Source organism: Xenopus laevis, chromosome 5L, assembly GCF_017654675.1.
Source record: "Xenopus laevis strain J_2021 chromosome 5L, Xenopus_laevis_v10.1, whole genome shotgun sequence".
NCBI classification, from domain to species: domain Eukaryota; kingdom Metazoa; phylum Chordata; class Amphibia; order Anura; family Pipidae; genus Xenopus; species Xenopus laevis.
In genome coordinates this window covers 24517844-24529562 of record NC_054379.1, presented here as the reverse complement: position 1 = coordinate 24529562, position 11719 = coordinate 24517844, and positions in this window count along the sequence as shown.

Genomic DNA, 11719 nt, shown 5'->3' with positions numbered 1-11719 from the left:
TGCCTAAGGGCCAATGGCCCAGCACTGAGTGTGCACATCCCTTGCACTATTGGGTACTGCTTGCACAACAGTCTGTAGCACCGGCAACACTCGGCACGTCTCTTATACAGAGCCAGCAGCCACTAGGGGAGGGAGACATTATTATTATAGGTTACCCCCATGGAATAAGTCAACTCCCTAATAGTAAAGTAGAACAATAATCATTATAACTTCCCTGGGAAGCCAGCTCTCTTGGAGAGGCTACATGTATGCCAGGACCCTGCACTAGCTATCTAACTAGTCCTTCCAGGAGAACTGGCTACAACCCCAGGTAATAGGTTCCCAAGAAATACTAAAAATGAGTCCATATAGTGGGTTACCGGAGATGCGTGCTTTGCCAGTGGCAATAAAGATTCCATGATATGCATGGCAGGAGGCAGCTAGGGTTATACAATTGGGTAGTGAAGGGCGAATCTCTCCCGTTTCACTGAAAAATTTGAGAATTTCCCGCAAAATTAGCGAAACGGCAAAAAAGTCTTGAAAAGTCTTGAAATCAGAAAGTTCCTGGAAAAAATCGTGAAATTCGAACGGTTTCATGGAAAAATAGAGCTATTCGAATGTTTCACTGAAAAATCGAGCAATTAGAAAGTTTTCACAATAAAATCGAACAATTCGAACGCTTTCAGGAAAAAAATTGAGCAATTTGAACGTTTTCACGAAAAAATAGAAGATTGAATCCGGCAAATTTTCAACGGCTAATTTTCGCTGGAGATTCGCAAAATTTATTTGCCGGCTGTGAATCTTGACTGCATTAGATTTAATGTAATGGAGCTGCAGAGTTCATTCTTTAGGCTTTGGGCACCCAGGCTCTGGCTATTGTCAGCCTGTGTATTTTTTCAGGCTGAGAGAAGCAGATCTGCTCAGTGCCCCTGCTCCATTGATTTGAAAGCAGTCAGCTTGTGTGCGGTCACAGACAGCGGAGCTGAAGCTGGGCACCCTGAAACCATCAGCTTCTGTGCCCACAGCCTTAATATAGAATAGTCCCCATTGGAGCAGTTTTGTAGTTTCCAATTAACCACTGCAAGGCAGGCTCAGTTTGGTCCTGAAATAGGAATGATGTGAAGAAATTCCAGGCATCTCCTTTTAAAATACTATTGCAAATATGGCAAGCCTGTATTCCAAAATTGGATGAGAAAATTTGAGAAGTTGATACACAGGGGATTAATCTCCATTAGCGATAAACTGATCAATCTAAAATGTCTACTGTACATCAGTACTATTCACTCACCACAAATATTGGCTAAGATGTATTCATCTAAGGATGATGTTTGCTCCTGATGTAGGATGTGTAACGCAGACTTTTTTTCATGGGGCAGATTTACAAAATTCGAGTGAAGAATTCGAATGTAAAAAACTTCGAATTTCGAAGTATTTTTTGGGTACTTCGACCATCGAATTGGTTAAATTCGTTCGAATTCGAACGATTCGAACGATTCGAAGTAAAAATCGTTCGACTATTCGACCATTCGATAATCGAAGTACTGTCTCTTTAAAAAATACTTCGACCACCTACTTCGGTAGATAAAACCTACCGATCGTTGGATTCAAATCCTTCGAATCGTTTGATTCGAAGGATTTAATCGTTCGATCGAACGAAAAATCCTTCGATCGATCGATCGCAGGATTTGCGCAAAATCGTTCGACTTCGATATTCGAAGTCGAACGATTTTAGTTCCCAGTCGAATATCGAGGGTTAATTAACCCTCGATATTCGACTATTGATGAATCGGCCCCTTAGTCTTGAAATGTTGTAATGAGGGGGTATATTGGTGGGAAGTAGTCACCTATATTTCTGAGAGGAAAAAAATCCCAGTGAGGTGTGCCTACTAGGGCAGTAGATGTTGATATTACTCCTCAAAGTAGGAGAATACTCCTTAAAATAGTTCTAGTCTATGCTCGAAAGAACTTTATATTGCATTGGATGTGGGTGTCACCTCTGCACAAAAGCAATGGCTAGAGTTGGTAGAAAGAACACTCCCTCTATATAAGGAGGCTTGTAAGGGAAGGGGTTGCCTGGAGGATTTTAATGCAATATGGAAAGGTTGGCTGTAATAGAACTTGCAAAAAAAAGTTCCATTACTTGAAATTGCAAGACTCTTTCCATAATGCATTAAATCCACCAGGCAATCCCCACAGAAATCACATTGGTCACTTCTGCGGTCTGACCAGTTGGATTCCAGTGATGAGGCTTCTGTGTATTCTGCACCCCCATGACCTTCAGGGGAACAGCTACAAATCATAAGAGAAGGACCCATTTGGACCCATCAGTGAGCAGGATAGTAAGTCGGATGATATTTATTACTGCTTTAAATTATGACATATATTTGCTGAATTCTGCCCTGGAGTTCTGTCTTGGACCCATTATAAGGAGTTAATAAAGAGTTGATATCAGAACTGGGCAAGAGGGAGACCAGGGCTTGCTCTGTACTGTGAGTTTATTCAGTCCCAATATAAAACCCAAAAGCAGAACTCTGCCCATTTGCAGCTAATCAGCAGCCTCTCAGCAAGGGTCAACATGCTTCCCAATGGCAGGTAGGGGGTTAAGGTGATGCCCTTTTGCCCTGGTGACAAAGAATTTCAGATCCCCCCTCCACCTAAAGCAAACACAGGGCACCTCTGTACAAGCTGGAGAACAGCAGCCTTGTCCTGCTGATCAGATAAGGCAGATAAAGGACCACTTATCCTTTAATCCAGTCCCTTCCCACCCAGTGGGGCCCTCACAGCTTTCATGTCCCACTTTGTAGCTACGACTTTCCCCCATCAGATGGGACTTTGAAGGAAAATCTCCCATAAACATAACTGCCATCCTGATCAAACAATCCCACATGCAGGTGTTAAATGTAGGGGGCTGGAGTCATCATTCGCCAAAATACAGACCCCAAGAGTAAATTGCACTTGGTCTTTTTGTTCTTGCAGGTTTCTGGGTGACTGAACATTCAGAAGATTTCCATCTTAGAACTTAAAATGCATCCTGGATCCTATGGTCCCACTTACCCAGACTGGCAATCTGTGGCAAATACCAGGGGGGCTGCTGCTGAGATGCCAGAGACACTATTTATGGGCTGATGGGGGGTTGTTTCCTATGGGCTGATGGGGGCAGTTGGGCCTTTGTGTACCAGGCCTATTTTTAATCCTAATCCAGGCCTGAAATCACCCCGACAAGAAGGGAAATGACCAACTGCAATCTGTTTCTGTATATATTAACTGCACCTCCCCCCATTTATCGACAAAGCTTAGTCAGATTTGTTAGTAATGATAATGGGGTGCAGGGGCATGTGAAGGTGAGGAGTGAGTGCTGGATATAACAGAGAAACAGAGCTGGGCTATTAGCTGGATGTGCAAGGGTTAAAGGGAAAGTAAACCTGCTCGCTGCATCTCATTCCTACAGACCCCCATTCTATTTGCACTAAATCAGCATTTGTGTTTATACTTGTCAGGGACATGAGCCACCTGGAAGCCAGAAATCAGCAGCCCTCCCCAATCCAAATACTGGATACAGGGTTAGTGTTGGGCATGGAGGGGGGCTACTGAGAATCTTTCTGTCTGCCAATGAGAATACGCCCCTCATGATGACCCCCCCAATAAGACCCCCCTAAATTTCCCCTTTCCCAATGAGTCTCCCTTCAACGCTTCTCCTTTCTTAGCACCCAATATTCTCCACTCTGTCAGAAGGTCCCTACAGCACTAGCTTCTTTTTCTAATTACCTTTATCACATTACTTCTGGGTGTAACCTACTCTAGAGTGGGAAGGGCTATAGCTAACATGCAGCCAACCAGATGATAAGAGCATTTACATTTGAGAATTCTGGAAGGAGACAGAGCCAAATGTCAATAGAAAGTGTGTGAATGGCCCTGCTACATGAAAACAGGGCTCGAAAACTCATTTTTAGGGCTAAAGTGACAAGAAGTTTTAGCCAAAGCATGGGTGGCTTATAAACCACCAGCTCACAATATGAGCCCATAGTCCCAAGACTTGATGATTGGTGTCCTGGAATGGTGTATTGAGGTTTGCAAGTGTCACATGGCCCCTCTGGCCCAAATGATGGACAACAAGGTTTTTTCTAGATGGTGGGCCCTCAGGGGGTGTGGGGGTCTCTGGAGTTTCTCTACTACTGGAGAGAATGAACAGCTGGAAATAAATGGCCAGGCAGCAGTGCTGCATAAACCCCCATGTAAACATAACAATGGCTGTCAGAAGTGGAAGCCCCCACAGCTGAAGTGAAGGGGGATGTGGGAGACAAAAGCCACTCTGGGTGGGCTCTGACTGTTCAGCATCCCTGATTGCTTCTAGCAGCTGAGCTGGCAATGAGAGCATATAGCTGTAGTTCTGCAAATGGAGGTGGGTGCTAGTGCACTTTCTAAAAACCCACTGTTCCCTGGTTCCTTACAACTCCCTGACTGAAGTTACCCACTTCCCTCCCCACCTTGGGGCTTGTTGTCATGTGGGAGACTGGGGGTTTGTGTCAATAAATTGAATTTTGATTGATTATTTGCTAGGGTAACCAGCCCAATATCAGCAGTGAGGGCTGTCAGTAACATGATGCTCACTAGGGGCCCTTGCGCTGCTGACCAAGATTAATGACCTGAGGATGGATACCTGGGAAGCACCTTGTGGGGGCCAATCCCACCCTCCCAGAAGTTTATAGATAAACATACATTGGTTAGTGGGAGGCCTCCTCATTCTGCGGGAGACAGGTATTAAGACTCGCAGGCTACTAGTATCACCCAGCAATGCTCTGGGCGTTCCTCTTTCTGTGTTGGGATAAAGCTGAACCCCTCAATATGTAAATCATCACTTTTCCTGTAGAGTAGAATCACATGGGGGGGGCGATTTGTTTATTTCCTTTTCTTATTAACCAATAAATACCCTGATTTCCCAGCTAATGTCCATAATAGTGCGTATTCTGCACAGCACTCGTCTATTAGTAACAGTTAGTCACCCATAGGAGGCGCCCTCTGGCTTTGGGAAACTCTTTGCTTCTCCCTTCCCAGGTGTAATGGTTTCAAGAGAAATAATCAAAGAGAGAAAGTGCCAAGCCTGCCCAGTGCCAATTCTTCTTCTAGCAAACAAGCGAAAGTTGTGCGCACCAATAATTTTTAAACCATTAAGCTGGGGTGCAATGAGGCTGTGACCACAAAATTCATACAGACAAATACAAGAGGTCCTCTGCACTCCGTGGCTTGTATTTCCCTTTCTCCTCTACTCATGGTGCAAAATGTATCTGTCCCTTTAACAAGTCCTTTCCCCTTCTTTGGAAAAAAAAAGACTCAAAGGGTTCAATGAAATGATATGAAACTCATATGGCGGCCATAGATAACTGAGTGCCAGTTTTGATCTCACGCAGAGGATGGGGTGGTGAATAAAGGGAATGGGAAAGGGGTGGCAGAAATGGGTGGCATGGGGTTAGAAGGAATAGGGTAGGGCATAATTGGTATGTAAGTGCTGGTGTGTAGCTCCATTTTTTTTGGCTTAAGTCCAAAATCAGAAAGTAAGAAAACGAATAGTAAAATATACAAAATCAAAAAATTCATCAAAAGATGGTCTCTTACCAGGGTCACCTCCCAGTCCAAGGGTTTGCCAATTTTTTGGGAAAATACAGAGCATTCAAATGTAGTAAGATATCATCCTGTTGTAAATCAGATGTTTTATGAAAGTAAAAATATCTTTATTAGGACATGTGTAAGCCTGACACATTTCGTGCCTGAGGTGGGCACTTACTCATAGGCTGGGGATAATTGGAACTGAAGGATTTGGGAGAGTGAGAGGAAGAGAAGAATAGAAAGCTTTAGATGGAAGGAATAGGAGAGGGAAAGGGACAGGAGAGGGTGAAGGAAAAGAAAAAGTGAATAATAAAAAGCAGTGAATAGAAACACTGTGGGAAAGAATAGTAGAACTGAGAAATGGCGTTGGATGGAATTGGAGAGGAAAAGTAGTCAAGGGTAAGGGAAATAGATAATGAATTGTATGATTTTCAATGCGGTATTTATTTCTCCCACTAGTGACTGGTGTAAGTACTGACACCACCCATCCCTCAGGGCCAGAGATCTGTGCCCAGCCCCCTGTCACATGGCACAGCAAATGGGCGCCAGGCTAAGGGCAGTAACTCAGTTACATAACAGAAGTAAAGAGGAGTTTGGCCAAAGTCTTTTGCTGTTATTCAGTAGCTGAACTGTAACCATACCCCCTCCTTTCCTCATCTTATTATGTAAAGCTGCTAAGGAAAAGCAGGGGCAGCCCAAGTTGAATGAAGGGGAAGTTAAAGTATAATGGATGTGCCATCATCTGCATTCCATTTATACAACAGTTTAATGGTGCCCCTGTTCCCTGTATGCCTGTCTGGGCATCTTGATGCAGCACTCTCAAATTTACCTTATTATACCACCAGTGTCTGACTGGGATGCCTGGGGCCCACCAAAAAACCTTTGGTCATAGGCCCACTCTCCAAAATATTTTTTTTTTGTCATTCACTTTCTTTATTCTTTTAATCACTTTTCCTCAAATATTACCATCAGTCTCTACCTCCATTTCTTCTCTTTATTCTTTTATAGGCATCCAAGGCAAATTGTTGGGTGAGTAGAAGGGCCCACTGACACCTGTGCCCACAGGGAGTTTTCCTGGTGTCCGACACTGTATACCACACACTGAAGATTAATGTTTATATTTAATACAGTGCCATTTGGCCAACACAGGGCAAATGTATTGGGCAAGAGACACTTTGATATATGACCAAATGTAAATATTCTGGATGGGCAAACTGATGGGAAGTGACAGTTAGAGCTTCTTATTATTATTCCTAAGTGCCAGTCAACTTTGTCTTCCTTAGTGAATGTTCTCTAATGTCCCCCCCTTCCGACGTGCTTCTGTTAAACATTAATCTGATCTCATGCATCTCTGTGAGGAGAATACACTGGGGCACTGGCAATCAGTAATGTGCAACAACATGTGCTGATACCAGGAAAGTCTGGACCAGAGTTCTGGGTCGGATTGTGCATTGATTTCTGCATTGCATCCCTTTTTCTGTAGGGAAATGAGAGCAGGGCAGGCAGTAACCGTTTCAACACTTTCCCATTATCTTTCTGCCCCTGTTACGTCATTGCTTGGTGGGGGGCTCTAGTATAGAAGTTGAGCAAGATAGCAGTTAGCGAGGATCCAAGGCTTGAGGCTTTGTTGGCACGGGGGACAGTTTTATGTGGTTTTGTTGGAATCCGCTGCTAATCTCTCTGTAACCCTGAGCGCTCCGAGGAGCGTGACATCAATGGGTTTATATAATCCCTCTCTTGTTATAAGTTCCGAGGTGTAGCTCCCAGAAGACGCAGGAACTTCACTCTGTTATTATTACTGGGGTGGCTTGTTACATCATTTCTAGAGGCAGAGAAATAATGGGCTGAGTCACCTCAAAGCTTTTTTTGAATGGCACCGGGTTATGGCGTTGGTGTTGGAAGCTGCACTAGTATGTTATCTCTTCCAGACATCCATGTAAATAATTGTGCCTACAGTTGCTTCTGAAAGGCTCTCCCTGCACAACAAATGAAATAACTCCCTAAATGTCATGTAAAATGTCTCCTGGAGCCCAAAAGCACTCCCCGGCCTATGGCATCATAACCCAATTTAGTGGTGGATTAATGAGATGCCCCCAGGCTACATCCACAGGCCCCCTCTAGGCTACTGCTGGGTGCGCATGCATGCAAGGTTGGTTCAGCATCAGGGAGCATGCATGCGTCATGCCTGTCATCTCCCAGCAGGTACGCCTGACTGGACCCAGCAGTGCAAATAAAAATGAATATTAAAGGAGACATTTTGTGTAAAAAATAAGAACGTACCAATACGTTATACTCATTTAGTTATAGAAGAAGTGTGCTTTAAAAAGTAGTGTTTCAGGCTGATTTATTGAATATCACTGCACTGTAGGACAGGAACCAATCAGCAGCTAGCAGGACCTGATAGGGAACTGAAGCTTGTGCTTGTGTGACTGCAGGGTTGTGATTGGCTGTCCCCCTCCTACTGTGCTTCTGGCAGGGACCATTAGGACACGCCCACCCCTCATTTGAAACAGGGACCAGTGAACATCTATAGGGAGCTCTAATAAAGGGGCTATTTTTAATGATAATATTAGATATTATTTTAGCACCATTTAAAAGCAACACCATGTATTACTTAAAATTCCCTTTTAAAATTGGGGTTTTCATTTATCATATATGTCTCCTTTAAAAGAAAAGAAAATAGAAGTAATGATTGGGAAAAATGCTAGATGGGCCCCTGATCTCACGGGGCCCCTAGGCTATAGCCTAGGGGAGCCTGTGTATTAATCCACCCTGCCCCCAGATAGATACAGACTAAATGTCAGGGAACATAAAAGCTATGGGCCACATGGGGAATCTTGTCTGCTGCTGCTGCACAAAATAACCCTCTTCACACGTCATCAGTCCTAAAACTACTGAAAGAAAAGTCCTCTATTGGATGCACACACATATTGATGGGCAGACCAGGGTGCCAATCACACTATCAGCGCTCCATGTGCACCGTGTGGGGTACTTGCCATTGACTATTATTAGGAGTGCTGGAAAGGGTCATTTTGTGTGACTCTAGTTTCTTCTGGATGGCAACGGCAAACAAAAGCCCCATGTGAAAAAGCCCTTAAGCGCCAGGTAGCAATGCGTTAGATTTAGATTTGTTTTATTTGCAGTGGAATCAGGGAAGTGAATATGACCCTAGCATTTCAAATACACAGGGGCCCAAACAGCCCCCCTCACCAACAGGCCCAATAAATAGTGACTATTCATGGCATCTTACAGCAGCATTTTCCAGTCTGGACCTGGTTGGTATGCTGGGAGTTGTAGTACAGCAGCAGGAGGGTTGCAAGTTGAACCCTCTGATTTATGACATTTTCCTTCCTTCCCGTCCAGCTCTGGCCCTGGGTTTGTGCAATACAAGTCCTCCTGGCTCCTTCCCACCAGCCCCACCCAATGCTCATCTGCTGTACGGATCTTATAAACAGGTCGGATCGGCCGCTGCGGATCAGCCAGAACTAAATGATGTGATTCTGAAAAATTACATCTGGTTCCATCACTTTAGAATCCACACAATGTTCTGAATCCACCCTAGTTTCACAGAATGGAGTCAGCTCCCTTGCCGGCTCCTTCTTGGCCCAAAGACCCTGGCTGGGAAAGGACTGGGAATTTATTGGGGTGTTTCCCTGTGCCACAGCCTGTTCCCCAGAGACCCCAGAATTACTGCTCTGACATACATGGCAGGATTCGGGGGAACATGGTGTTCCAAAAAGTGCAGATTTGCACAATGGATAAACTGTCTGTGAGGTTACAGGTCTCCATAGAGAGTCTCTATGACCTACAGCAGCGACAGGAGACCCCCCACCTCTCTGTGACTCACTGGCATCTCACAGGGTCAACAATGGATCCTGCTGAAGGTGTGGCACTGTGAATGGGGCACCCAATTCAGCCAATGTGTAAAAGAAACGGATCCGCACACACACCGATTAGTGCAGTCGGGGATTATCCCCTTTTATTCAGCCACCAAACATCAACGTTTCGGGGGGGGAACACCCACCACCCAATTCAGCAACAGCGATGATGGCTTAGTGCCACCCAGACTATCTACCTTCCTAAATCTATTCATAAAGCCTCTTGTGCCCCTTTTGTCTGACCCAACCTCCACTTGCGCACAGCTGCTTTATGCTTCAAACCTGCACCTACAACTTTCACACTATTTTATGTCCTTACTCATTCTAGAGTAGATAGACCTATATATAAATATATAAGAGGCACTAATGAGATGAAAGTACAGAGAAGAGTGACTAAGCAGGGAAAGGCTGGCCAACTTTGGGATTAGTTACACCGGAAAAGAGGCAGTTAAGTTGGGATACAGTATGATCACTATATATTGTACTGTATAAGAGGACCATATTGAAAACTCTCCGATGCTTTATTACCCAGGAGATCGTTTCAGGGGGCATAAGGCAGCCAATCAGATTAGAGGAAAGAAGATTTCATGTTAAGGGTTTGGTCACTATTGTTATACATTCCCTATGGGCTGCAGCACATTATACTGCCGGGAGAGATATTTCCATCCAGACTAAAGGAAGCTGAGAATGTTCTGGCATAACAGCCTGTGCTCGGGAGGATCGGGTGGCCGTGCCCTTTACAAGTAAATTACTGGAAGGATCACGCTGCCCAAGAGCTGACATATAAAACACTCATCACAGAGCCACAAATCCATCTCATTATGAAAAGGTCACAGGAATCATCACATCAGAATCATTTGTTCTACAGCGTTTGTGCTGAACATTGCCAAAAATAAAAGGTCGTTCCTTAGAGAATCTCTTTACAGATAAAGAAATAGGTGATTCAGGGGCAAGAGACTCCGATCTGGGCTATGAGGACAGGCAGGAGAGCAGATCAGTCCTGGTACTGTAGCACCAGAGTGGCCAGTAGACAAATCCTTCAAAATATATTACCCCTTAATTGATTAAGCACAGATTTGTTCTGCAGTTTTTCCACACTATGCCTTACATTTCCCACTAGTCGCCACCAGAGGAGCTTATAATCTGTGCAGACATTCCCTTTAACCCCACAAACTTGGGGCTTCTGCTCAGATATAGATAAATACCACAGGGCTGACTTTACTTATAGCAGGACTTGGGGTAAAACAGACCAGGGAAATCCATTATGTACTGTATATGAAATAGAACAACACATATTGCCCTACTGTCTCCATCTTGCCCTACTTTCTACATCCTGTGCTTCTGTCTCCATCTTATCCTACTATCTTCATCTTTACTACTGTCACTATCTTGTCCAACTGTCTCCATCTTGTCCTACTACCATCTTGTCCAACTGTTTCTATCTTGCCCTTCTGTCTCCATCTTGCTCTATTGTCTCCCTCTTTGTCTTACTGTCTCCATTTTATCCCTACTGTCTCCATCTTCCCCTATAGTTTCCTCTTGCCCTATTGTCTTCAACTTGTCTTACTGCCTCCATCACATCATATTATATCCACAGTACCCTACAGTCTGCATTTTACTCTTCAATTTCTATTTTGTTCTACTGTCTCTATCTTGCCCTATTGCTTCCCACTTACCTCACTCTCGACATCTTGTCCATTTCTAACTTGCAACTCTATTTGCCGTACTGTCTCTGTCTTGCCCCTACTCTCATCATCTGGTCCTAATTAGGGATGGGTGAATTTGACCCGTTTTTTGTTTTGCCAAAAATTTGCAAAAATGTCGCAGACGGCCATACAAGTCTATGGGCGTCATTTCCGCTGCGAAACAAGGCGAAAAAATTTGCCCATCCCTAGTCCTAGTGACTCCATTTTGTCCTACTGTCTCTATCTTGTTCCTACTATATTTATCTTTCCCTACACTCTCCATCTTGTTTCTCATGATGTCTCCATCTAGTCCTAGGGGTAAATTTATCAAAGAGTGAAGTTCCGCCACTAGAGTGAAATTCCGCAGCTCTCCATTCCTTTCTATGGGATTATGAAAGGTGTATTTAGCAATTGGTGAAAGTGAAATTTCACCCTTTGATAAATACGCCTTTAAAAACCCCATAGAAATGAATGGGAAGTGGCGGAATTTCACTCTAGTGACGGAACTTCACTATTAACTTCACTCTTTGATAAATATACCCCCTAATGTCTAAGTTTTGTCCTACTGTTTCTCTC